Source organism: Podarcis pityusensis, assembly GCF_964106645.2.
Source record: "Podarcis pityusensis genome assembly, chromosome: 7".
NCBI lineage: Eukaryota > Metazoa > Chordata > Lepidosauria > Squamata > Lacertidae > Podarcis > Podarcis pityusensis.
The window spans coordinates 71,748,877-71,772,965 of NC_138031.1; the positions used below are offsets into that span (position 1 = coordinate 71,748,877).

General features: G+C 46.0%; 2 long non-coding RNA genes across 10 annotated transcripts in view; one reads left to right on the top strand and one right to left on the bottom strand.

Annotated features, from left to right (window-relative positions):
- Positions 1–24,089, bottom strand: part of LOC308482073 — a 207,104-nt gene that overhangs the window by 6,155 nt on the left and 176,860 nt on the right. Inside the window, exon 5 of one of the 8 annotated variants that reach the window (XR_013988953.1) lies at positions 10,354–10,431. The exons of the other annotated variants lie outside the window; for them this stretch is intronic. This is a non-coding gene — a long non-coding RNA (uncharacterized lncRNA). Of the gene's footprint in view, positions 1–10,353; positions 10,432–24,089 lie in introns of those variants that run through there. 8 annotated transcript variants of the gene reach the window in all.
- LOC308482159 lies at positions 1,887–10,212 on the top strand. Of its 2 annotated transcripts, none has more exons than XR_013989098.1 (3): positions 1,887–1,920; positions 6,662–6,912; positions 10,016–10,212. It is a non-coding gene; the product is annotated as an uncharacterized lncRNA (long non-coding RNA). The 2 variants fall into 2 exon arrangements; XR_013989099.1 differs by lacking the exon at positions 1,887–1,920 and adding an exon at positions 2,489–2,567.

Genomic DNA, 24,089 nt, shown 5'->3' on the forward strand with positions numbered 1-24,089 from the left:
TTCCTGAGTTGGTCCCTGAATGGTTTCTGTATCAATATTCCTTGTTTGTCCGCAGTTATTAACCACAACAGTCATCAAATCCATTTTCTCATTCATCAAATCCATCTTCTCATGCATCTGTTCCAGCAAGGCACTTGTCTTGCATAAAGCAAGCACCAAAACTTCCTCCCAGCTTATATTTAGTCAAGGTCAAAAAGGACTGATCCCACGATCTTAATCTGACAGCTGTGGAGTCCTCAAGTAGACTGCAGCAACAATTTAGCAAGCTCCCTCTAGAGGAGACAATTTCTATTTGTATCCATTTTTTTAGGCAAGTCCAACAAAGGAAAATTACTTTCATTTTTCAGATATTTTGTTTCTTTAGAATGCAAAAGGCAACATTGGAATCAGTTTATTTCTCTTCTTTAGCTATCTGTCAAAATATTCCATTCACAGTCAATGAACCTCTCCGACAATTTCTGTCTCTGACACCCCGTTCCCAGGTTAGAGACGGTGGAAACTTATCTTTCTTCACTCCCTCTCCTGCAGGTGTTAAACAAAGTCCCCCCCCCCTTTTCTCCTGCTTCCAAGGGGGTTTCAGTAGTTATAAATGAAGGAAATTTAGACTTTTTTAATGACTTTCCAGGCTTTAGCTTACAAGGTTTTTGCTTAAGTCTATATACAAAAAGCGGAAGGCGGACTTCCTGTTTTGAACCTTCCCGCTTCGGTGCCAAATTAAGATATTTCTTGATCCAATTTTCCATTTCTACTCACGAGTACTTGTTTTAAATCCAATTGTCCACAGGAAAAAGTCTGCGCTCTCCGGCGATGGTTGTGCGGCTTCACTCCGTGAAAATAGCAATCAGTTCGCAGCACCGCGCCGCTCACCCCACTTCGCTCCGGAGCCCCAAAATGGGGTTCCCGGTGAGTAGGGGGGGGCGCTCCTGGTGCCCTGCCGATCCCCACGTTCCCAGGCTTCCTCCGCCTGGGATTTCTAGCGGGTCCCCACCTTCACCGCGGCGGGAAGACCCAGTTTCCACGGAGCCAGTTCCTCCAGTTGGAGGAACTCCGCCATTCGCCGATGGCGCTAACCCGTTTAGAAGACATCTGAAGGCAGCCCTGTTTAGGGAAGTTTTTAATGTGTGACATTTTAATGTATTTTTAATCTTTGTTGAAAGCCACCCAGAGTGGCTGGGGAAACCCAGCCAGATGGGCAGGATACAAATAAATTATTATTATTATTATTATTATTATTATTATCATCCTGTGCTTATCGATGTGCAACTCAATATTGGCTAATTTGTCAGCATGTCTTCAGACAAGGAAAAACCAAAATGTCCCTCTGTTTTGCCACCCTATGGGATTGATCAATGGTGGCTGGTTCTCCATGGGACTGGTGGGGTTGATGGCAGGAAACCCAGTGCTATTTTTCTAGAAAAAGAGGTGCCGGAACCCACCCTTGTACTCTTATAACGGCAATGGCACCCACCAGAGAGGTGTTGGAACTAAGTTCCTGTGAGTTCGAGCTGGAAAAAAAGCCCTGACAGAGCCCATCAGGAGGTGGAGCCAACTAATTCTCATATTGCTCCCTTCCTCCTCCCTGCTGAGTTCTACCATGGCAGCATCAAGACAGTGTGTCAGGATGCTCTCAGCAGGTTTTCAGATTATACACAGCTTTTCTTCAGGTTTTGATTATAAGAGCAAAAACTAAACATCTAATAGTCTAGATAGAAGCAACTGGGTAGTCAGGCTGATGCTTACCTGGCTGCAGAAGTTTACTGGCCATTGCTGTTGGCATGGAGATAGTCTAGCCTGAATGCAAATATGCCATTCTGATGTCATATGTGATGTCAGAAAAAAGGATATGCTTTGAGTCTTGGTAAAGCCAAAAACAGTTAACAGACTGCATCTCAGCACTGTCAAGATGGATCTCCATAATAGGTGATGAATAATTTTATTTGAGGGGTATATTAACTTTTACTATTGGGGGAAAGTTTTAGATTGGTTTGCCAGTTTGTAACCCATCAGGTTGAAGCAAATAAATATACAGTCACAACCCTGTACCCATCAAATAATCAACTTGATGTGTGACTTTGGGACAGATTCATTTGGGACTGATTCATACAACATTTCTATCTTCCTCCTCCCTGGAAGGGTCAGGATGGGGAGGTGGTCCACCATTCCTCCTCCTCTGCCTAGACACAGTGCTGACAGACATTGCCACCTCCTGGAACAGGCAGTGTCACCCCTGGACTGGTGTAAAAAAGAAGGTAGGCAAGGAAGGACAGACAGAGGCTGGTGGGACAATGTCCAATAATTTACCAAAAAAAATCTACTTCTACTGTGAGTGGCAAGACGAAGAGGACCTTTTTCTGGCTATTTTTCAGAGGTGGTGCGGTGGAATAGGTGAAATAAGGTGCTGGCTTTTTTTTTTTTTTTTTTTTTTTTTTTTGTCTTTGCCTTCAATGTTAATAATAGAATGTAATATGACCAGGGCTTTTTTCCAGCCAGAATACACTGGAACTCAGTTCTGGCATCTTTCAGTTGAGTACCACTGCCATTATAAGAGAACAAGGGAGGCACACCTGGTGAGTTGTGGCACCTCTTTTTCCAGAAAAATAACACTGAGTATGACTGATCATCCCTAGTGAAGCACCGTCTCCTGAGCATAAAGAGGGAGGGAGGGACACACACACACATACACACACACAGAGAGAGAGAGAGAGAGAGAGAGAGAGAGAGAGAGAGAGAGAGGTGCTGGCTTCCATATTTCCCCAGAAATGCATGCTTGGTGGGCATGTGGCATAATTCCTTAGGTTGTCATGGTGTTGTGGAGGTGGAGTGGTAGCAGGAGCTCTTCTCTGACCATTACTGCCACTACAGGCAGGATCATGCAAAAGTTGTTATTATTTCAGAAATGAGATAATGTCGCCAGAAACAGCATTTTTACAAAGGAAGGTGGAGCAGGAGAAGAAAAGATCAGCTGCTGCCACCATGGTCAGCTCTTAAGCAACTCTTTGTCTCTGACCCTCTTCCTCTGCTGTTATTGTCTTCTTCTTCTTCTTCTTCTTCTTCTTCTTCTTCTTCTTCTTCTTCTTCTCTTCCTCCTCCTCCTCCTCCTCCTCCTCCTCCTCCTCCTCCTCCTCCTTCTCCTTCTCCTTCTTCATAAGCCTGCACCACCAACTGAAACATGCAAACCTTCGGTGCTTTTGCATACTGAGAATTCTGACTCACAGCCATCGGTTAAGTCCTCACACAGCAGTTAAACTAACTTTCACCGGAACAGACAGAAAACTTTCCACATCAAATACATTACAATACAAACGTCAGGACACATTACACAATGCCCATTAAAACATAATTCAGATAAACAGGATTTTACAGCCATCTATGTTACTAGTATTTTCACGACTGTGGATGCCATAGATTAATTGTACATTGAAGCTAAAAGAAGTGATAGCAGCTTACTTCCCGCTGTTCCCCGCAAAAAAGTAATTTTAAAATAGCATGATGTAGCCAAAACTTTTAAGTCCCATTTCCATGGGAGACCTGAACTAAGTGTCCTGCAACTGGGTGCCCTCTTCAGGTTAAGCCTTCTGTTGTTGACATGGGTGTTTTCAATGGAAAAGGATGGAGCTATTACCAGATACCATGCCATCAATGTCAATAATCTCCATTCTGAAGTTTCTTCAGATAAGCAGTCAGCCCTTCACATAGCCCCTTAGCAAAGAAGCAACAAAGGCAGAACAATGCAGGCTGTCATTGGAAATAATAGCAAAAGCAACCTCTTTTCCTGATGCCTAGATTCAAATGTGCAGTTTTCGGAGAGGCGAGCTGAAGCACTCAAATGTACAGCCCGCAGAAGCTTTCCTTATTTACCCCCTGCTGCAAGACTTCATTCCAAAATGACAACTTGCACAACACATGAAAAGTGTCACTCATGGCACAATATTTCAGGGTATGTAAAAATTTCATATGGAAGCGCAATATCCCAGGGTCTGAAACTAGGAATCATCGTCCATCAACTTGTGCTGTAAATAATCATTAAATGCAAAATACCCTCTCCTGCGGTGGGATATAATAATAGCATTGCTGTCCTTTTATAAGCTTGAGTCTGGATCCCAGGTACATTTCAGTCACTAAAAAGTTGCCAATTCATTTCTTTTATGTGTTTTGCTCATATGGAAATGAACAGAAACAGACTCCAACAACACAGAATGGCCATGCTAAGATGAGAGTTGAGCCTTTATTTCTTGGAAAATAATATTCTATTTTTAAATATATATTTTTAGCTACTGAACTGCTGGAGAATTTCAGTCACCGCCTGGAAAAATACTCAGCAAAATGGCCTCACCATTTGCACCATCCATGATTTTTAAATGTAACTGTGGATCCAGTTTTAATATTGTTTTGCAATATTGTTATGCACCACCCCAGTCTTCAAGCAGTGCGAGATTCCAGGGGTACCAGGTGTGCATACCAGGGTTTATGCTCCCTTTCAGACAATGAGATACAGTGGAGACTGTGGTGTTTTTATGCTGTATGGTTTATATACAACCTGTGCCTACTCTGGAGGGGGCTCTGAGCATCACATCCGAATCAGTGCCAGCTTCTTCCAAAGGAAGCAGCATCCCTGCCCTGCAGTGTGCCTGTCCCCAAGAATGGTCACATCCCACCTGTTCTATCCTTGCTAACCTAAGCTCTGGTCATTTGTAACACAGAGAAGCCCCACTCATCTGCATTCTCACACCTGGTTCTTTGATTCTAAAGGATCATTAACCCCAGGTTCAGAACAGCCTTTACCAAAGGTGTCATGGGCTTTGAAGATGCTCAAACTCAGGATGAAAGGGGGAAATGTGCTAAGAGGAAGGCATGCTTGGCAAACCCTCACCGTCATCAATTTCCACCCAGAAACCTATGTCCCCACTGCGGAAGGATGTGTGGATCCAGAATTGGCCTCCGCAGTCACTTATGGACTCACTGTTAAGATCATGTTCATGGAAGACAATCTTACTCGGCTACAAGTGATTGCCAAAGAAGATTTTAGGAGGAAGCAATAGGTTCAGCCTTTACTCTATCTAGTCACCCTCTCTCAGCTCTTCTAATATGTACTAACTAATATGAACTATGAACTAATATGAACTAACTATAGAGTTTCATGTAACAATTTGTTTTGGATGCAAAAGGGCCCAGGTAAAATCCCAGGTAGAGATGGGAGAGAATCCTGTCTGAAATCCCAGAGAGCTACTGCCAATCAGGGTAGACGATACTGATCTTGATGGACCAATGGTCTGGCTCAGTATAAGACAACTTCCTTTGTTCCTGTGAAACAATGTTATCTTCACAACTATAAGCTTAGGCTGAGCAATAGTTACTGACCCAAGATCATCCATTGTGTTTCATGGCTGAGCAGGGAGTTGAACCCATTCAGCACTTTAACCATTACACTTTAACCACACTGCCTCAGAGCATGGGGGAACCAGGTTTATTTTGCTTTGTTTAAGCATTTATTAGCTACATTCTCGGTCCCCAGTGAAGAATCCAAAAGCGGCACTCCGGTTAAAACAAAGAAACAATTGCAAACCGTGAAAGATGCACAAAATGGCAGAAATACAAAATCACCCATAAGCAGCCACAGTCAGAACAGAATAGAAGAGAATAAAGCAAATTCAAAACAAACACAGCAGTTAAACACACATTCAGTTTTCCATTAGGAAACCCATTTGAAAAAAGCCATCTAATAATAACTTGACTTTAGAAAGCCATCAGCATGTGGGCCGATGGAAGCCCCACTAGCAAGAGCATTCTATTATGTGGTTGTCTCGGCAGAAGAAGCCATGCTATGAAACCCCTGCAGTCTTCCCCTCCCAAAAGGGCAGGATGCACTGCAGAACCTTCACTGCAGATGCAAGGAAAGAGGAAAGTGCATATCAGAGATGCTCCCCGAAGTCTGCAGGCCTCAGATAAGTCTGAAAAAGTCAGAACCAGCACTTTAAATTGAGCCTAGAAGCAAAGTCAGAGAGCTTGAGCTAAAATAGGAATTGTATGCTCTTTGAGACTCGTCTCTGTCTGGAGGAAGGCCACAGCTTCTAACCGTAGCTTCCAAGCCACCTTCAAAGGTTAAAGGCAGCCCCTTTGGCCTGTGCTTGCAATGCCTATATGGAAAGAAAGTGATTTATTGGGTAGAACAGAGGGCACAAGTGAGAGAGGTGGCATACAATCCCCCCAACCCAACCCAAATGAGTTTTTCTTCTCAGGCCCACAGTACAATGAACAGCTAGATCAATAACTGAGTGGCAGGAACTGTACGCTGAATGCCCCTTGATCAGAGATACATATTTTTAGAATATTATCAAGAATTTGTATCAATTTGTATCCTGCTTCTGATCTTTCAAAGCTGGGGGTGGGGAGAGGAAGCAGCTGCCAGTACAATTTGTTTGACTGATTCAAAAAAGCAAGCAAACAAAAAGCTCTTGAGGGGTGTTCTTCAAAATGGAGAGATGCCTCACTGACTCATCTTCCATAGGGCATCTTTTTTTATGTTGTGGATCTGGCATGCACTGTTTTTTTTGCAGAATGTGAGATAGTAGCTTTGAGCTATGTTTTCTAAAAGAACAGATTTTTAAGTGCAAACAACAACAACAACAATAATAATAAAACAATATCTTTTGCTTCTATCTAGTAAAGAAAGAGTAATCATGACTGCATTACAAGTTGCCAGCAAGAATTTTGAGTGAAGGCGTGGAGTCTCCCCACATTATGTGGAAAACTCATGTGGTTAAGATACTATCTCATTCAGTAGTTTAGTGAAGTTGCAAGACCGAGGTTCTCTCAGGCTGCAGTCCTACACAGTAAGCCTGCAGCTTACGTTACATTCCAGAGATGGTGCCTAAAGCCAAAATCCCTTATAGTCAAAGCACCTGGGATGCAATGGTGAGTAGGATTGCCAAAGTCTTTTTTCCTAGATGTCTGCCCCCTTTCCACCCCCCTTTTGTTTTATTTTTTAAAAAATTGCCAAGCATGTAAAGTTAAATGTGCACAACTTAAATGTGCCTAAATGGGCTTATCATATACAGTGGTGCCCCGCAAGACGAATGCCTCGCAAGACGAAAAACTCACTAGACGAAAGAGTTTTCCATTTTTTGAGTCGTTCCGCAAGACGAATTTGCCTATGGGCTTGCTTCGCAAGACGAAACGTCTTGCGATTTCTTGCGAGTTTGTTTCCTTTTTCTTAAAGCCGCTAAGCCATTAATAGCCGCTAAGCCGCTAAGCCGTTAATAGCCGCTAAGCCGCTAATAGCCGCTAAGCCGCTAAGCCGCTAATAGACGTGCTTCGCAAGACGAAAAAACCGCAAGACGAAGAGACTCGCGGAACGGATTAATTTCGTCTTGCGAGGCACCACTGTACTGACTTGCTTGTCTAAGTCATATGTATGACAGAGGGAGATATGCACTTGCGTAGATATATTCGTGTGGCTGCATACATGTGAAATCTGTGCATGAGAGTCTGTGACTGAGTTACATGTGTGTCTAGTCTTATGCATGAGTTAAGTGTGTGGGTGGGTGGGTTTAGGACAATCAGGAGTTGGTTGGGGACACACTTTGAGCGTTGCCCACAGCATCACCGCATGTAGCTTACCAGAGTGTTGCCCATCTTTCTCTGTGAGGAAGCTTGTGAGCATCTGGATTGTGTGGCGTACTTAAACACACATTTTCCTTACGATTATCCTACTCATGTGTAACACGTAAAGAGACTTATTGATAAATATAAACATGGGGTGTTTTAGAACAGAGGCAGCCCATCTATGACCCTCCAGAAAGTAGCAGACTTTGAGCTCTGTGGGAGCCATGCAGCCATGGTAGTAGCTTGTAATGCTACTAATGCCTCACTGAACTCAGGGATGTAGCCTATCCTCGCTAGCAGTATAACCATATATGGGTGTTCTTTCCTGGTAGGGTGTATTGACCTTATATGGAGTTGTGTTCCCTCTGGGCAGTAATTACCTTATATGGTGATGGGTGTTGTAAAGCCATGATTGGGCGATGTAACGTGAGACATTGGCAGACGGCCATGCAGGCGGGGAGACAAAGGATAATAAAAAATACCGGACAGGAGAGAAGTTCGAATGAGCTGCCCTCCACCCTGAAAATACTGCTGTCTCTCTGTGTGTTTTTCTATGCTGTGCACCATTTGATGACGGCTGGTTTCCGTCAGAGCTCTCAAGTATCAGTGGCACCCTGTGTGACACAAAAAATTAGTGCCTCCTCACCTCTTGGGCTCCATTTTACAGCATTGTTTTGGTGCCCCCTGAAGCATGGTGCCCAGTGCTACCCTAAAACTGCCTCTGCTCCCGATGTCGCTGAACAGCTACCACCAGCACCTACTCCTTTTATAGGGCCTTGGACCCTGCCTCAATCTCCTTGCTGGCCGAGTTTGAGATGGTCAGGTGACTGCTTGCTCTGAATTAAGGCCTCACCATCCCTTTCACCTGGTGATGTCTAGGAGTTAAACCAGGAGCAGAAGTTTCATGTGAGGAAAAACAATAATAATTCCCCATCTGCTGTCTGAACTGGGGGTTATGTGCTTTAATTTTAAGTCAAGGCTAGAGTGCCATGATTGTCTAACTTTAAGAGGATAATACTCTTAAAGTATTAAGATAATACACATAAAGATAATGAGGAAGGGTTGTAGCTCAGTGGGAAAGGAAGCTCCCTCCCTCCCGGTTTGTTGGTGAGTGTCGCTGTCATGCTGCCAGCAGAGGCTCTTGGAAGTGACTTGTGGAGAAGATGGCACTGGCTGAGGTGAGCTCCCGGGAACATGGAGGGGGCAATGGCTGCTGCCGCTGCTGCTGAGTGGACTAGGCCCACTGTCCCGCTTCACCTGCCCGGTGTGCCTGGAGGTGTTCAAGAGCCCTGTGAAGGTGCCCTGTGACCAGGCATTCAAGGAGTGTCTTAAGCCAAAAGAGCCAGTTTGTGGAGTTTGCCACAGTACCCTGTCTCATGGCAGCAGAGCTTTCGAAGTGGAAAAGCAAACTGAAATGACAGTGGTAGAGAATCTGCTTTTCATGCTGAAGCTTCCAGGTGCATTCCCCGACACCTTCAGGCAGAACTGGGAAAGATGTTGTGGTGATCACACAGGGTCCCTGGATGTTTGACAGTCTATTGATCTCTGTGCCACCACTGTGATTGCTTCCCCGCTGCCACCAACCCGGTTCTCTCAGGTACACACAGAGTCCAGACAGTTGTTAACATTAAATCAAATAAGCAAGTTTATTTTATAAGCCTTAACAAGTTTATGGTTTCAGATAATTTTTCTTGTCAGTTTCTTAATCTTAGTTTCTATACCGGCTTATACCTTTCCTAAATAACTGCTAACTGATTATCCCAACTGTCTATCTGACTCCTCCTATCAGTTTCTCTCACTCTCTCACAACACAACTTGACCAACCCACAGACTTATCCTCCCTCTTCCTTCTCCAACTCCCAACTGACTTCCCAACAACTCCAACTCTAACTCTAACTCCTCCCCTTGGGTTCCCACTGGCCAATCACTTCACACTCATTTAACCCTTTCCTTATGACCCACCTAGGACGGCAAACGCCACAGATGTGCTGCCTGAAACTCTTGAGAGCTTCTGCCAATCTGTGCAGACAATTCTAATCTAGATGGTCCATTGATCTGGCTCAGTACAAGGCAGCTTCCTATGTGCCCATGTTCTGGAGAATTTAGCAAAGTGAGGCAGTTCTCAGTAAGAGGAACACCTGGGCTCCGGCAGCCCCATGTCTGCAACAAGGCTTTTTGATTCTGCTCCTTCCTGCCCTAGGGCTGTTTTCTGCAGTGGGCCTTCTCCTCAACAACCACTTTCCTGTGATAAAAGGGATAAGGTTAATTCAGGGATGAAGTTAATTTCATTAAGCCTGAATTCTAGAGCAAGATTTCCCCAGGTGAAGAATGCTTTTAGTTCTCAAGTGGATTGTAGTGAACAGGCCTTGACCTTAACATTTTCACATAATTCCACTCCTTGTCCTCCTCTCAGGAAACCATGACCTCTCATGATACTCGTCAGATTCCAAGCAGCTGAAACACCTCATAGCTGGCCCATGGCAGTACCTCAGATGCAAAGGACTGACTATTCACAATGGCCCATTCTAAATAAAATAAAAATTCTTAGTACCATTGGATTAGTCTCCAGAAACCTTGATAATTCCGGACACAATCTGTTGTGCCCTGGAGAGAACTTCCTCATTAATTCTTGCCACAATGTGTCGGTAACACAACAGGGTAGTGTTCTGGATGTTACGCTGAGAGAGGAAAGGCAGAAGTTATCTTTAAACATCTGCTAGATTTACTAAGAAAATTGCTTGAATTCTGTAGCATGGAGACATTAGAGGTTTAATTGATAAAAGTGAACTAATACTGGGAAAACAAGTCTTGTTCGCAAGAATCTAGAACCTGAAAAAGAAGAAGACAATGCACGTACTTTTGTAACCTAAGAAAATCTTTAATAACAATTATCTTTTTACAAAAATCTCTACCCTATATTTTTATTTTAAAAAATATTATTATTATTTTGAGCCACCCCTCCCCCAAATGTATATGCACTGTTGCATCACAAGACATCACCCCCCCCAAGAGGAATTCTTATGGAGTGGGGAGATGACATCTGTCAAAACAGCTCCCCTGCTACTAGGACTTCAGGGAGCAGCAAAAATTCTGTTTATAGTTAAGACTCAAAGGGATAAACACCAACAGCAGGAAGTGCTACCTATCAACACACACACACCCATTTACAAAACCCACCCCAAAACTCACCATTGTGGAGGAAGATTTTGCCTTAATCCTAACTAACATCCTTAGCCGATTTAAGCAGAGAAAGATTCTATCTAAACTACTCCAGGGGTGACAAGACTGAGGTTTCTGGCATATGCTTCTCATTTTACTTGAATCATAAGGTCTACCAGCTAGGACTAGGTACAGAGTAGCAGGACCACGTACACTTAGAATTAAGAACAAATGGGTCTCTGAGCACATACTCAGGCCAGTGAATTGTTTTCATGAAGGGAACTAAGATGATTTCCTATCCATTCTTAAGGAAACCAGCCCTGAGTGCTCACTGGAAGGACAGATCGTGAAGCTGAGGCTCCAATACTTTGGCCACCTCATGAGAAGAGAAGACTCCCTGGAAAAGACCCTGATGCTGGGAAAGATGGAGGGCACAAGGAGAAGGGGATGACAGAGGACAAGATGGTTGGACAGTGTTCTCAAAGCTACCAACATGAGTTTGAGCAAACTGCAGGAGGCAGTGGAAGACAGGAGTGCTTGGCATGCTCTGGTCCATGGGGTCATGAAGACTCGGACACGACTAAACGACTAAGCAACAAGATCATAGTCCTACCATTCAAAAAATAAACTGGTGATGAAGTATAAATTCCCATTTTGGACATAATGACTAACTGTGGTTTCATTAAACCAGTATGTAAGGAAGGAGGAAGGGGGAGACAAGGAGCGGGGAGGGAGTGTGCCTAACTATGGTTTGGCAGGCTGCGGATCAAAACTGAGCCTGAGTATTTTATAGACTGTTAGGCAATAATTTGTCCGGTAGGCTATGTTTGCCTTTGTAGACCATAAGGTGTGAAAGTCTGGTTTATCGCATGATAATCTTATGCAGAAGTTATTCTCTGCAACTATGTAAAATTTGGATGGGCATAAGAAAAAGATCAATCTTACCCAAAAAATCCGATAGATTAGGAATATTTTCAGTCCATATCTTCAGTACTCCTCGGCATTATTTGCCATCACATCAGTAAATTTAAGGGATAGAAATGGACTTTGGAATCTAAGTTTATGAAATGCTTTATTTTGTGGACACACAAAAGCTCCATTTTGTCCTATTCCACTCCGAAAGTAATAAACTGTGCAGGAGGTTTAAAAGGAATCAAGAAAATCATGCACAGAATTCTATTGGGGGAAAAACATTTTCTGAGAATTATGTGCATGAATTTCTTGGATTATTTTAAACCAGACTAAGGGTTGGTTCACACATGATGCGACCTGTGGCAGCAAGGGTGGCATGCATGTATGAATGAGCCAACAGAATCAACTATCACAAACAGAAATTCTTCTCTCACATCAGCTCAAAGATGAGCTTCTTACTAGAGTCTTCTAACAGCACACCTACACAATCTGTGTTCAACCAAGCCAAATTCAGCTCATCCAACCACGTATAGCTTCCCAGAAGAGGCTGAATAAACACCTAGTTTTTGCCCTTCACTTGAGATTGCAAAAACAAGTACCACACAAACCATAGCACAGCACAAAGATCTATTTGTGATGTCTCAAGTTTTAGAAGCCATCTGAGGTGCTCTTTAGTCCCATGTAGCGTTGCCCAACTTGGGTCCCTTTCCTGGAAGGTTAGGGAAATCTTCCTTGGATGTAGAGTCAGGGATTGGCGATTCAGTGAGGGGTTGAGATTATATTTACAGTTCTTCATACGATCAGTGTTTGGTGGCGCTTTCTGCCGGCACAATGGAACATCTACTGCCCCATCTTGGGCTGTCTGTACCGGCTGGTCACCCAGTTTTTGCTGAAGGCTATGCAGCTGAGAGGATAGGCCATCAATTCTCTTAAATATACAGTTTAGAGTTCTAATTATTAGATGGAGTTGCTCACAACCTGTGCAGTCCGCAGATTCAGCTACCAACACCTCCTTCGGATAGGGACCATCCCCATTTGTGTTACCATTGGCTTTTCCAATTTGTAGCGTCTCAGGGGCCTCATCTTTTGATGTTGTTTCAAGGGCCGTTAGAGGATCGAAACGATTTTGAATTGCTATTGAGTAGATACATTCCTCGGGGCCTCTCCCACCTTTAGGTAAACCCTTCCTTGATTGCTTAGGCCTCGGAGAGGATAATGCCTCGTCAGGGTCTCTTGGGCGTTTTCCATGGCCCATAAATCAATTTTGCAGGGGAACCGTCATGAGCACTGTGCTGGGGAGCTCCTTAAGTCCTTTAGTCTTCCTCACAGGAATACTACCACTTCCAGGAGAGTGGTGCCGTAAAATTACTCCAGTTCAAGCCTCTTCCTTCCCCTCTTCCTTATTCCTAGGATTTTTAAAACAGCCCGGTTCCAGCAGTCGGGCAAACTTCACTTCGCAATATGCAGTAAGCTAACCGCTAAAGGAAAATAGCTGGTTGACCGGGCAGAGGATTTATGCCCAGGAAACTTTTCACTTATCTCTCCCAGTTAGGGAGGCGGCGGCAGCCGTGGCGGCGAGTCCGGGGGGGTCGGAACAACCCAGATAAAACAAAATAACACAAGTGGAGCGAGATTAAAAGACAGCCAGCACAACCAGCAGATCATTAAAACTCTTGGATAAAAACAAAGGAGGATAAAACCGCTTAAAACCACGTAAGACTTTGATGAGGGTAAACGAAATTACTTGGTAACTACCTTCGTCGCCATGTTGGGTTGACCGCCTCCTTAATCCAACTGAACAGATATCAGAGAATGATGCTGGCTTTCCACTCTGCAAAAATCCCCTCTCTTATTATTAAGCAAAAAGTGTTTTTGAATAGTCTTGGCATTTTTCCAACGAGAGTCTTCATGGATTCCATAATTAGACCCCTCCTATCGGAGGGATTAATCAAGGAGACGGCACAACCCTCCCATCCTGAACCACAAAAGAGGGCTGAGCTGCACACCCCATGTCTGGGCCAGTCCCCAAATGCCTCCACTCCTACAACTAAACACTACGATTGTGCCAGTAACTCTCTGTCACCCCAGGAGGAAAGAGAGCTTATCGCCTCCTTTGGAGAGTTACCAGCGATGGAACAACAAGAAATTATAAATAGGCTTGACTTACTTAAACTTCAGCTCCTAAGTATTGCCTGCAATGGAGTTTCTACGAATAATATCCACTCTAATTTAGCGGTGCCATGCCCCATGGAGGTGGAAACAGCAATTCCCCAATACCCAGCATATAAGGTGCCTTCTGCATTGGATGGGAAGGTCTCACTGCTGGAGGCAGACTCTTCTCCTCCCCTTCACGTTGGTAACTCATCCCTGCTGCTAATAGACTTATCTGTTCCCTCCGTGATTAACCGATCAAAGAATGGAACTCAGGATAACACCCCCCTGGATAAATCGTTGTCCCTTCATTCCTCCATGCCGGACTTGGAATCAACATACATCGAAGACCATCCACGACCTGAGACGGCAATGGCCACTCCAAGTCAGGCTTCTTCAGAGCACTCTTGTCCACCAAAAATCCAACAATTACGTGAGGAAGACACTACAGTGTCGAGAGTCACCACAGAGTGGATTGAAGACCCAGCAGGACATATAAATCAAAGGATCACAAGTGTATCGGTTAGATCCCCAAAGAGGACGGCTCCAGCGGACTTGGCAGGAGCCTCTTCAGAGCCTAGTTGGGCCCGACAGCTAAAAACGCCAAATATTATCCCTACCCACCAGGATGCTAACTCTCTTCTGCCCCCCCAAAATTCTGGCCCTCGTGAGTCGATCGTGCCACAACCGGCTCGCATTAGAGCAAAAGACTCCCCTCAACCGGTGTCAGGGAACTGCCATCGGAAGGAAGGGAAGTGAAAGGGCTCACACAGGTTGGGAGAGACTCAGCAGCTGAAGAGGGAACCAGTAGGGGGAGAGGAGCTGAGCTGAGGGAAAGGGAGCTGGAGGGATGGCTCAGAGACACTTCCAGCGAAAACAGTGGGGAGGTTTCAGGACCTCCTGTAGGGACACCCACTCCTCGCCGGAAACTGTCACGCAGAGAGTCCAGAAGACGTGTTTCCGTTAAGGAGCTTTTATGTTGGAAGCGATTCCGAAAGCAACCACTGTCGGAATCTGCCAGCGACTGACGGAGCCATGTTTAAGGGGCTCCGTTACAGACAGAGGTTTGCAAACTTGACCAAACTCTGAGGGACTAGGATTTTACACACAAGCAGCTCATCGTCCCATCACAGCATTCCGACAGTCTTCGTGAGCAGCTTGTGCAGGAGAAGGCATCATGAGCAACCCAGCCGGAACCGGAGAAGCAGGAGCTGGAGCGGGTCCAAGCCTGGAAGAAAGGTACCGGGTGTTGGAGGTCCAGCTAGCGCTGCAGACGGCGAGGCTTGAGGAGAGGAGGGCTCAGGATGCAGACAAAAAGGGGAAAGACACCCAGCTCGTCAGAAAGGTACCAGGATTGGTGCAGAAGTTTGGGGGGGAGCCCAAAGACTATCATGGCTTTCGGACAGAGATGCAATATGCCCTCAATCTGCAGTTTGATGAATTCCCTGACGAGGAATCACGAGTGGCTTTCGTGATTGGGCATCTTGAAAAGGGGGCGAGAGACTGGGTTAGACCCCTGATGGCAGCGAATAGTGACGTCCTAAAGGACACGATGAAGTTCTTTCGCGCCATGGATCTGATGTTTTCCAGCGATATTGAACAGGGAGTGGTCCGCAGACAGTTAATGGCTTGCAAACAGGGGAGCCGATCTGTCCGTGAGTACTGGACTGAGTTCACCATGTTGATCCATAAATTGGGGTGGGATCTATCGGCGGAACCCATTCAAATGCTCTTTGAAGAAGGGCTTTCTTCGGCTGTGAAAGACAAACTTTCCCGGGCGCCCAGGGCGGAGTCTATGGACCAGCTGACCAAATCAGCGCTGACCATAGGAGCGTGCCAGGAGGCGAGAGCATTGGAGAGGCGGGAAGGGAAGGGGGAACGTTGGAAGGAGTTCCGCATTCCAGACATTCCAGAGCCAACTTTCCCGCCGGCAGAGCCGATGGAAATCGGAACAGCGCGCGCGCGCGCAGTTTCAAAGCCCAGTGAGGGGGGAAAGAAGGAGGGAAAAGGCGCCCGGAAATGCTATCTCTGCCAACAGCCAGGTCACTTTGCCAGAGTCTGCCCCCAGAGGAAGGAATGGCAAGGGATGGTAGGAGCTGTGGAGGGAAGAGAGGAAGAAATACCGAAGCAAGTAAAAGCCAACGCCTGGCTGCCACCGTCGGGGCACAGCAGCCAGGCCAAAGAGCAGTGAAAGTGCCCACGCCAGAACCTCCTAAACCCGCCCTAGTGATAGAAGTGGCGCTAGAGCTGCCAAACGGACACCCTCTAAAGATAAAGGCGCTGTTGGACTCAGGCAGCTCCTGCAATTTCATGAGCAAAGAGTTTGCAGCTGAACACCAGATACAGACGATCCCTTTAAGCAACCCCCTGCAGGTGACCACGATCGATGGCAGGGAGCTGTTGGGAGGAGAAGTCAGCTTGCAGACCGTCCCAATGATAATGAAGGTGGCAAGGCACACCGAACTGATAGCGTTTAATGTGGCCACCTTGGGAGGAGCTCCCATTATATTGGGGATGAGCTGGCTAGCGTTACATGATCCGCTGGTGGGCTGGCATCAGAGAGTGGTTTCTTTTGGTTCAGCACATTGCTTAGAACACTGCAAAGAGGGAAAGGGTTTGGCAGGGGCCCAAGCCACCCTAGCAGGGACTGAAGTAACGGAGAACGTGAAGGTACCACGACAATACGCAGATCTCCGCGACGTCTTCAGCGAAAGGGAAGCTGACCAACTACCCCCGCATAGACCCTTTGACTGTCAAATCAATTTACTCCCTGGGGCACAGCTCCCTGTAGGCAAGCTGTACGCCATGTCAGACAGAGAGATGCAGGAGCTAAGAGAGTTCATTGACAAGAACCTGAAGAGAGGGTTCATCAGAGAGTCCAGGGCGGTGGGGGGCAGCCCAGTGTTTTTTGTGGATAAAAAAAACACGAACAAGCCGAGGCTTGTGTGTGACTTCAGGGCCTTAAATGCAGTGTCAGAACCAGTGGCTTTCCCTATGCCCAGGATTGACGACATTTTGACAAGGGTCAGGAAGGGAAAGATTTTTACTAAACTGGACCTAAGGGGGGCGTACAACCTGATACGAATAAGGAAGGGGGATGAATGGAAAACCACCATGTTCACCCCTTTGGGGGCATTTGAATATTTAGTTATGCCCTTCGGCCTACAAGGAGGCTCCGCGTGCTTTCAATCGTTTATGAACCATGTCCTGGGGCCTTTGCTTTACAAGAATTGTGTGGCCTTCTTAGACGACGTGTTGGTGTATTCTGAGAATGAGGAGCAGCATGTGAGAGACGTCAGAGAAGTGTTGAGCAGGCTGCAAGCCAACCAGCTGTGGGTGAAACTGGAGAAGTGTCAGTTTCATACCAAGGAGGTGGAATTCCTGGGGTATCGCCTGTCAGACAAGGGATTGGCCATGGATCCCGGCAAGGTCCAGGCGGTGCTGGAATGGAAAACACCCAAAACAAGGAAGGATGTGCAGAGGTTCCTAGGATTTGGGAACTTCTATCGTAAGTTCATCCGAAACTTTGCCCACCTGACGGCGCCCATTACGGACTGTCTCAGCAGTAAGAAGAAGTTCGTTTGGACTGAGGAGGCGGAGCGAGCATTTGAGGAACTAAAAAGGGCCTTCGCCTCGGAACAACAACTCCTGCATGTGGATTTACAAAAACCGATGAGAGTGGAAACTGACGCATCAGACAGAGCTATTGGGGCGGTGCTTCTGCAGCCAGGGAAGGAGGAGTCAGAGTGGAGACCGTGTGCCTTTTTTTCGCGAAAGCTGAACAAATCCGAGAGGAACTACACGGTGTATGACCGAGAACTACTAGCCATTCATGAGGCGTTCCGGAGATGGAGGCACCTGCTAATTGGCGCACAACATAAGGTGCAAGTGTGCACTGACCACAAGAACCTAGAGTATTGGAGGACGGCACGAGTGCTCAACCAACGGCAAGTGAGATGGGCCCAGGAGTTCTCCAAATTTAACTTTGAGATTTGTTACGTGCCAGGCCCAGAGAACATTAGGGCGGACGCTCTCTCACGCAAACCTGAATATTTGGAGGGGGAGGGAGCACCCGAAGAGAGACATGTCATTCCAGAGGACCACTGGGTGTGTGGGGCGGCATTGGTGGGACAAAGAGAACTGGTAGAGGAAACAGAGAATGATGAATACGCCCAGAATAAGCTCAGAGGTCTTAGGGGTGAGGGAGAGGAACCAGGGGGTTTCGAGGAAAGAAATGGAGCTTTGTATTACAAAGGGGCACTGTATATCCCTGAAGGAGACTTAAGGGGGAGGGTACTCAAGCAGTTGCACGACAGCCCCACGGCGGGGCATTTTGGACAACACAAAACCATGTGGTTGGTCACCAGGGAATTTTGGTGGCCTAAGGTGAGGGAAGATGTACGGGAGTATGTAAGAGGGTGTGAGCAATGCCAGCGAGCCAAAGGGGAGAGGCGGGCACCGGCGGGGCTATTAGAACCCTTACCAACCCCAGAACGACCTTGGGAGGCAGTGTCGATAGATTTTATGACTGATCTGCCGAAGTCCAAGGGGAAAACCGCCATCATGGTGGTGGTAGACCTACTAACAAAGATGTGCCACTTTGTAGCCTGCTCGCATGCAGTCACGGCGGAAGAGACAGCGAAGTTATTTGTAGAACACATTTTTAGGTTGCACGGGGTGCCATTGAGGGTGGTCTCAGACCGAGGAAAACAATTTACTTCCAGGTTCTGGAGGAAGCTCATGAGCTTACTGCAGGTGGAGGTCAACTTTTCGACTGCCCGGCACCCTGAAACCAACGGGCAGGCGGAAAGAGCAAACGGGGTCCTCCAGCAATACCTGAGGTGTTATGTCAATGACAGAGAGAATGACTGGGTAGAAAAGTTGGCGCTGGCGGAATTTGCCTACAACAATGCCGAGAATGTGTCCACAGGGATGAGCCCCTTCTTGGCTAATTATGGGTGTCATCCCAGGGCTTTCCCAGGGGGAGAAGGGGAGAGATGGGGTGTCCCGGCAGCCGAGCATTTTGTAGAAGAAATGGAAGCAATCCATCGTCAGCTCCAACTCAACTTAGAAAGGGCGAAGGAAGAATACAAGAGGCAGGCAGACAAGAACCGAAGGGAAGGTGAAACCATAAGGGTGGGAGATAGGGTGTGGCTGTCAACCCAAGGGTTGCCGTTCAAAGGAGGTTGTAAGAAATTAAGACCCAGGAGATTGGGTCCCTTTGAGGTCATTCAACAGGTCAACCCAGTGGCTTTCAGGCTCCGGTTACCCAACCACATGAAACTGCACCCAGTATTTCACAGGTCGTTACTGTCACCGTATGAGGGGGGACGAGAAGGGATGGCCACTCGGGGACCGGTCATAGAAGAAAGGGAATGCAGCAGCCATGTGGCAGAAATCCTAGACGCCAGATGGAAGGGGGATCAGGTGGAGTATTTGGTAGCGTGGGAAGGAGAACCGGAGTCAGAAAACACTTGGGTAATGGCAGAAGATATCAATGACGAAGTATTGATAGAAACGTTCCATCAAAGGTTCCCAAGGAAACCTCAGCCTGTGGAGAGGTTCCGGAGGGAATACTTTGGGACCACCGATGAGGAGGAGGAGTTGGAAGGATTCTCGGAATCGGAAGGGGAAGGGGAGATGGACTCTGAGGAGGAGGAGTACTTCGAGACCAGGAACCGCAACAGGTGGAGAGAAGTGTTCGGGACATCGGAAGATGAAGGAAGTTCATTCCGGGGTTTTGCCTCCTCACCGCCCGTAGAGGAGGGGGCGAGAGGGGATGAAGGGGGCCCTGGAGGGGAGGTGGATGTCAGGGAACTGCCATCGGAAGGAAGGGAAGTGAAAGGGCTCACACAGGTTGGGAGAGACTCAGCAGCTGAAGAGGGAACCAGTAGGGGGAGAGGAGCTGAGCTGAGGGAAAGGGAGCTGGAGGGATGGCTCAGAGACACTTCCAGCGAAAACAGTGGGGAGGTTTCAGGACCTCCTGTAGGGACACCCACTCCTCGCCGGAAACTGTCACGCAGAGAGTCCAGAAGACGTGTTTCCGTTAAGGAGCTTTTATGTTGGAAGCGATTCCGAAAGCAACCACTGTCGGAATCTGCCAGCGACTGACGGAGCCATGTTTAAGGGGCTCCGTTACAGACAGAGGTTTGCAAACTTGACCAAACTCTGAGGGACTAGGATTTTACACACAAGCAGCTCATCGTCCCATCACAACCGGTGTGCACCAGAGCAAAAGACTCACCACACCAGGACGACAACTTTCAGCAAAGGAAAATAACGGACTTCTTTAAGGGAGCGTCCTGGTCGCATAAGAGCCCCCCACAAGAATTTAAATGACGGTTAGCCGGACAATCCAGAAAACCACCAATATCGATCCTCTGTTGGAACATAGCTGGCTGGTGTAGGAAAAAATGTGACCCAGAATTCCAGTCGTATATCAACTCGCTTCATATCATTCTATTGCAAGAAACTTGGGAGGAGGGTGAAATTGTCATAAACGGATTCGACCTATTATACCTTCCAGCTTACCCCTCCCAGAAAGGAGGACGGCCGAAAGGTGGTCTAGTAATTGGTATCTCACTGAAGCTGCATTTCAAACTTTCACTAGTTTTGATTGCTCCCCCTTATGCTTTATCCGGGTTGATGTCGGGGGGGAAAGTATCACTGCTAATCTCTAATGTCTACCTCCCGCCAGGGGGTTCGTCCCTTGAACTGCATGATAGATGGGAAATATTAGAAGATCATTTAGTATCATGCCGAGTCAAATATGCCAATAGCCAATTCTTAATTGGTGGTGACTTCAACACACGTATAGCAGCAAATTGGGCTGGTTTAACTAAAGCAAAATGGTGGACTGCTCCATGCCTTGACAATTATGATTTGAGACATGCCTTAGGGAGAGCCTCAAAAGACTCTAAAGTAAACGAGGCTGGAGTACTTCTTTACCAGATGGCTATTCGCTTAAACTTAGAACCCCTGAATGGCTGTTGCCCTCCTGATATACCGGGGGAGTATACCCACCTAGGCATAAAATCAAACAGTGTACTAGATTACCTTTTAGCCTCGAGTGACCTGATTTCGAAAGCTCTCTCTTTTAAGATTGGCTATATTCACTATAGTGATCACCTTCCACTTGCTGCTACGTTTGACCTAGACTGGCACGGGGACGAGCACGGTCATCTAACTCAATTAGATACTAATGCAGAAAACCCGGTAGAGGGTATTAATACGGCATTACGAGTGAAGGGTATAAAGTGGTCTGTAACGCAGGCTCAAAAATATTCTGAATTTTTTCAGCAGGAGATCATACAAACCCATTCAGCCCTTGGCATAACTTCATATGATCACGATCAAACTATTAATCTATTTGCCAATCTGTTGAATGACCTCACGTCATTCTTTTCTGTCCCAACCCACCAGGCAAATTGGGCCCACCCCAAGATAGGTGCACCGTGGTTTAACCGTAATTGCAAACAAGCCAAACAACACTTTTGTGCTATTTATAATGATTACAAATCCTCAGGGGCGATTACGCTTCCCAAGGAGTACTACCAGGCAAAATCTGCTTACAAATATGTGCAGAAAAAGGCCAAACACGAATGGCAATTGAACCGCTGGCAAGCACTTATAGCTGCCTCAAGTACCCGTAATTCCCGAAAATTCTGGCTGTTGGTTAACAGAAAATCTAAAAGATACCCCTTAACAGTTATTCCTGCCCCAATTTGGGAATCCTTTCTAAGGAATTATTTTGCCTTACCAGACCTTAATATTAATACAATCGATGGAGTCTATGAGCAGCTCCCTCTTTGGCCACCCACTGACCCGGAAGAAATCCACGGACTTATTTCTAATCTTAAAATCGGAAAAGCCCCCGGTCCTGATCTAGTCCCGGCAGAAGCTATAAAACTTCATGCTGACTGGTGGGCGAAAATCTTGGCCGCTACCTTTGATGCCGTAAACAGCAGTGGGAAGGTACCAAGAATATGGAAGGATGCGATTATTGTTCCAATTCATAAAAAAGGCTCGACAGATGACCCGGGAAATTACAGGAATATCAGTCTATTGTCATTAATTGGGAAAATATATGCACGGTTCTTGTTAACTAAGCTTACTAAGTGGGCCGAAGAGAACAACCTGATTGGGCCTGAACAGGCTGGTTTTAGACCGAATCAGTCAGCGGTTGATCAGGTCTTAGTTTTATACCACCTTGCCCGGAAATACTCCTCCCCAAATAGAGGCCAACTTTGTGCGGCCTTTATTGATTTAAAGGCCGCTTTTGACAGCATCCCCAGAGGATTGCTTTGGGGAAAACTAGCCCGATGGGGAATAGACAAAAGACTATTGTGGCTAATAACTAAATTGCATGATGGATCGGCCGCTAGGGTGAGAATCACTCCGGCAGGTGACCTCTCAAACTCAGTAGCTATCAATAGAGGTGTTCGCCAAGGATGTATCCTTGCTCCGACCCTTTTAAATCTATTTATAAGTGATATGAGGGCGCCTCTGATAGAGGCTCAAGAAACGATCCACGCCCCCCGTCTTGCCCAATATCGTTGCCCCCTTCTACTCTACGCAGACGACGCAGTGATCCTATCCTTTTCAAGAGTCGGCCTTAGGAGGGCATTAAAAATCTTCGATGTTTACTGCAAATCAAATTTTCTTACAATTAACCATGTTAAGTCCAAAGTCCTAATTTTCACCAAGAGTCGAAAAACCTATAATTGGAGAATAGACGGAAAAGCTATTGACCAAGTCTTTAAATTTCAGTACTTGGGAGTCTTTCTCCAACACAACATGGGCTGGAAGGTCCATGTTGCATATGTATTAAACAGAGCTAAAGCCCTTTCCTATGCGCTATTGCGTTTTTTCTTTTCAGATGGGGCTTTCCATATTCCATCAGTGTTAAAAGTTTTCAAGGCAAAGGTGATTGCAACAATAGCATATGCAGTCCCATTATGGGGGTCCTTTGCTAATCTAACCCATTTGGAGGTAATCCAAAACCAGTTTTTAAGAAGGTTGTTAAAATTACCCAGGTGTGTAAGCAATACTGCTATACGACTGGAACTAAATGTTACATCTCTAGAAACCACATTATGGAAATGCATCCTCTGTTACTGGTTGGCTTTATGGCATAAACTTCCAAATCTCCACTTGATACAATGCCTCTGGAGAGATGACTTCCCTAGCCCCTGGGCAAAAATAATACATGGGAAACTTGTGTCCCTAGGACTATCTCCATCTGAACTATTAAAATTGGATTTAACTTTGGCCAAAAGAATTATAACCCACAAATTAGAGGAGATGGATTTACAATTTAATATTGCGACAGGTGGTGGCACCTGTTCGCCGATAAACCTTGGCTTAACACCACCAACGAAACTTCCATCTTACTTAACTACCTTATCTGTGGTGACGCACAGGTATGCCTTTATAATGGCTAGATTCAATGCTTTCCCATCAAACGTGTTGGGTAACAGACTCTCCAACGGACAGATCTCACTCCTCTGTGACTGTAAAAGCGGATCTATAGAATCGTTATATCATATAATCTTCTGTTGTCCATTACATTCGGCTTCACGGTCCAAGTTTCTGGCCCCATATTTATCGAGAATTGCGGACAGTCCTCAGGAAGCCCAAATAATATACTTATTAAACGACGAAGATACAAGTAGATCCCTTGCAATCGCTAGATATCTGAGTAATGTTTTATTTCAAAAGAGGAGAAATGGATCACTGTGTGTTTCTGACAGCTTAGCTAAACTTAAGAACCATCAATAAGTGCCAGAACTAACACGTATACCCCCCAAAATCTGATGGATCGGAATTGCGGTTTACACAGAGGGAGCTTATTGTGTATAGTGTTTACTTAACTAAAGTAAAATTGGTTTTATAAGGGTGTTTTAACTTGGAACTGTTTAAATTGTATTGTTTATGGATAAATTCTGATGTATTGTCTTCGATATGGGCCAATGGCCGCAATAAATCTAAATCTGAAATCTGAAACCACACAAACCATAATACTCTGCCAGTGTTCTGTGCTGGGCTTAGTAAAGCTAGAAATCTCCAACTGTTGAGTCATCTAGTGGTGAGAAATTAGAGCCTGCCACACATGCTAAATGTGACCCATAGTTCTTCCTGAATGCTTTACATTTCTGATATTATGCCTGAAAAGGCTTTGTTGAAAGGGTTGTCCTCTGTACATTTCTCAATAAAGTCCCTCAGCACTTTTCTTGGGGGGGGGGGGCACTCAATGTGGTGAGATG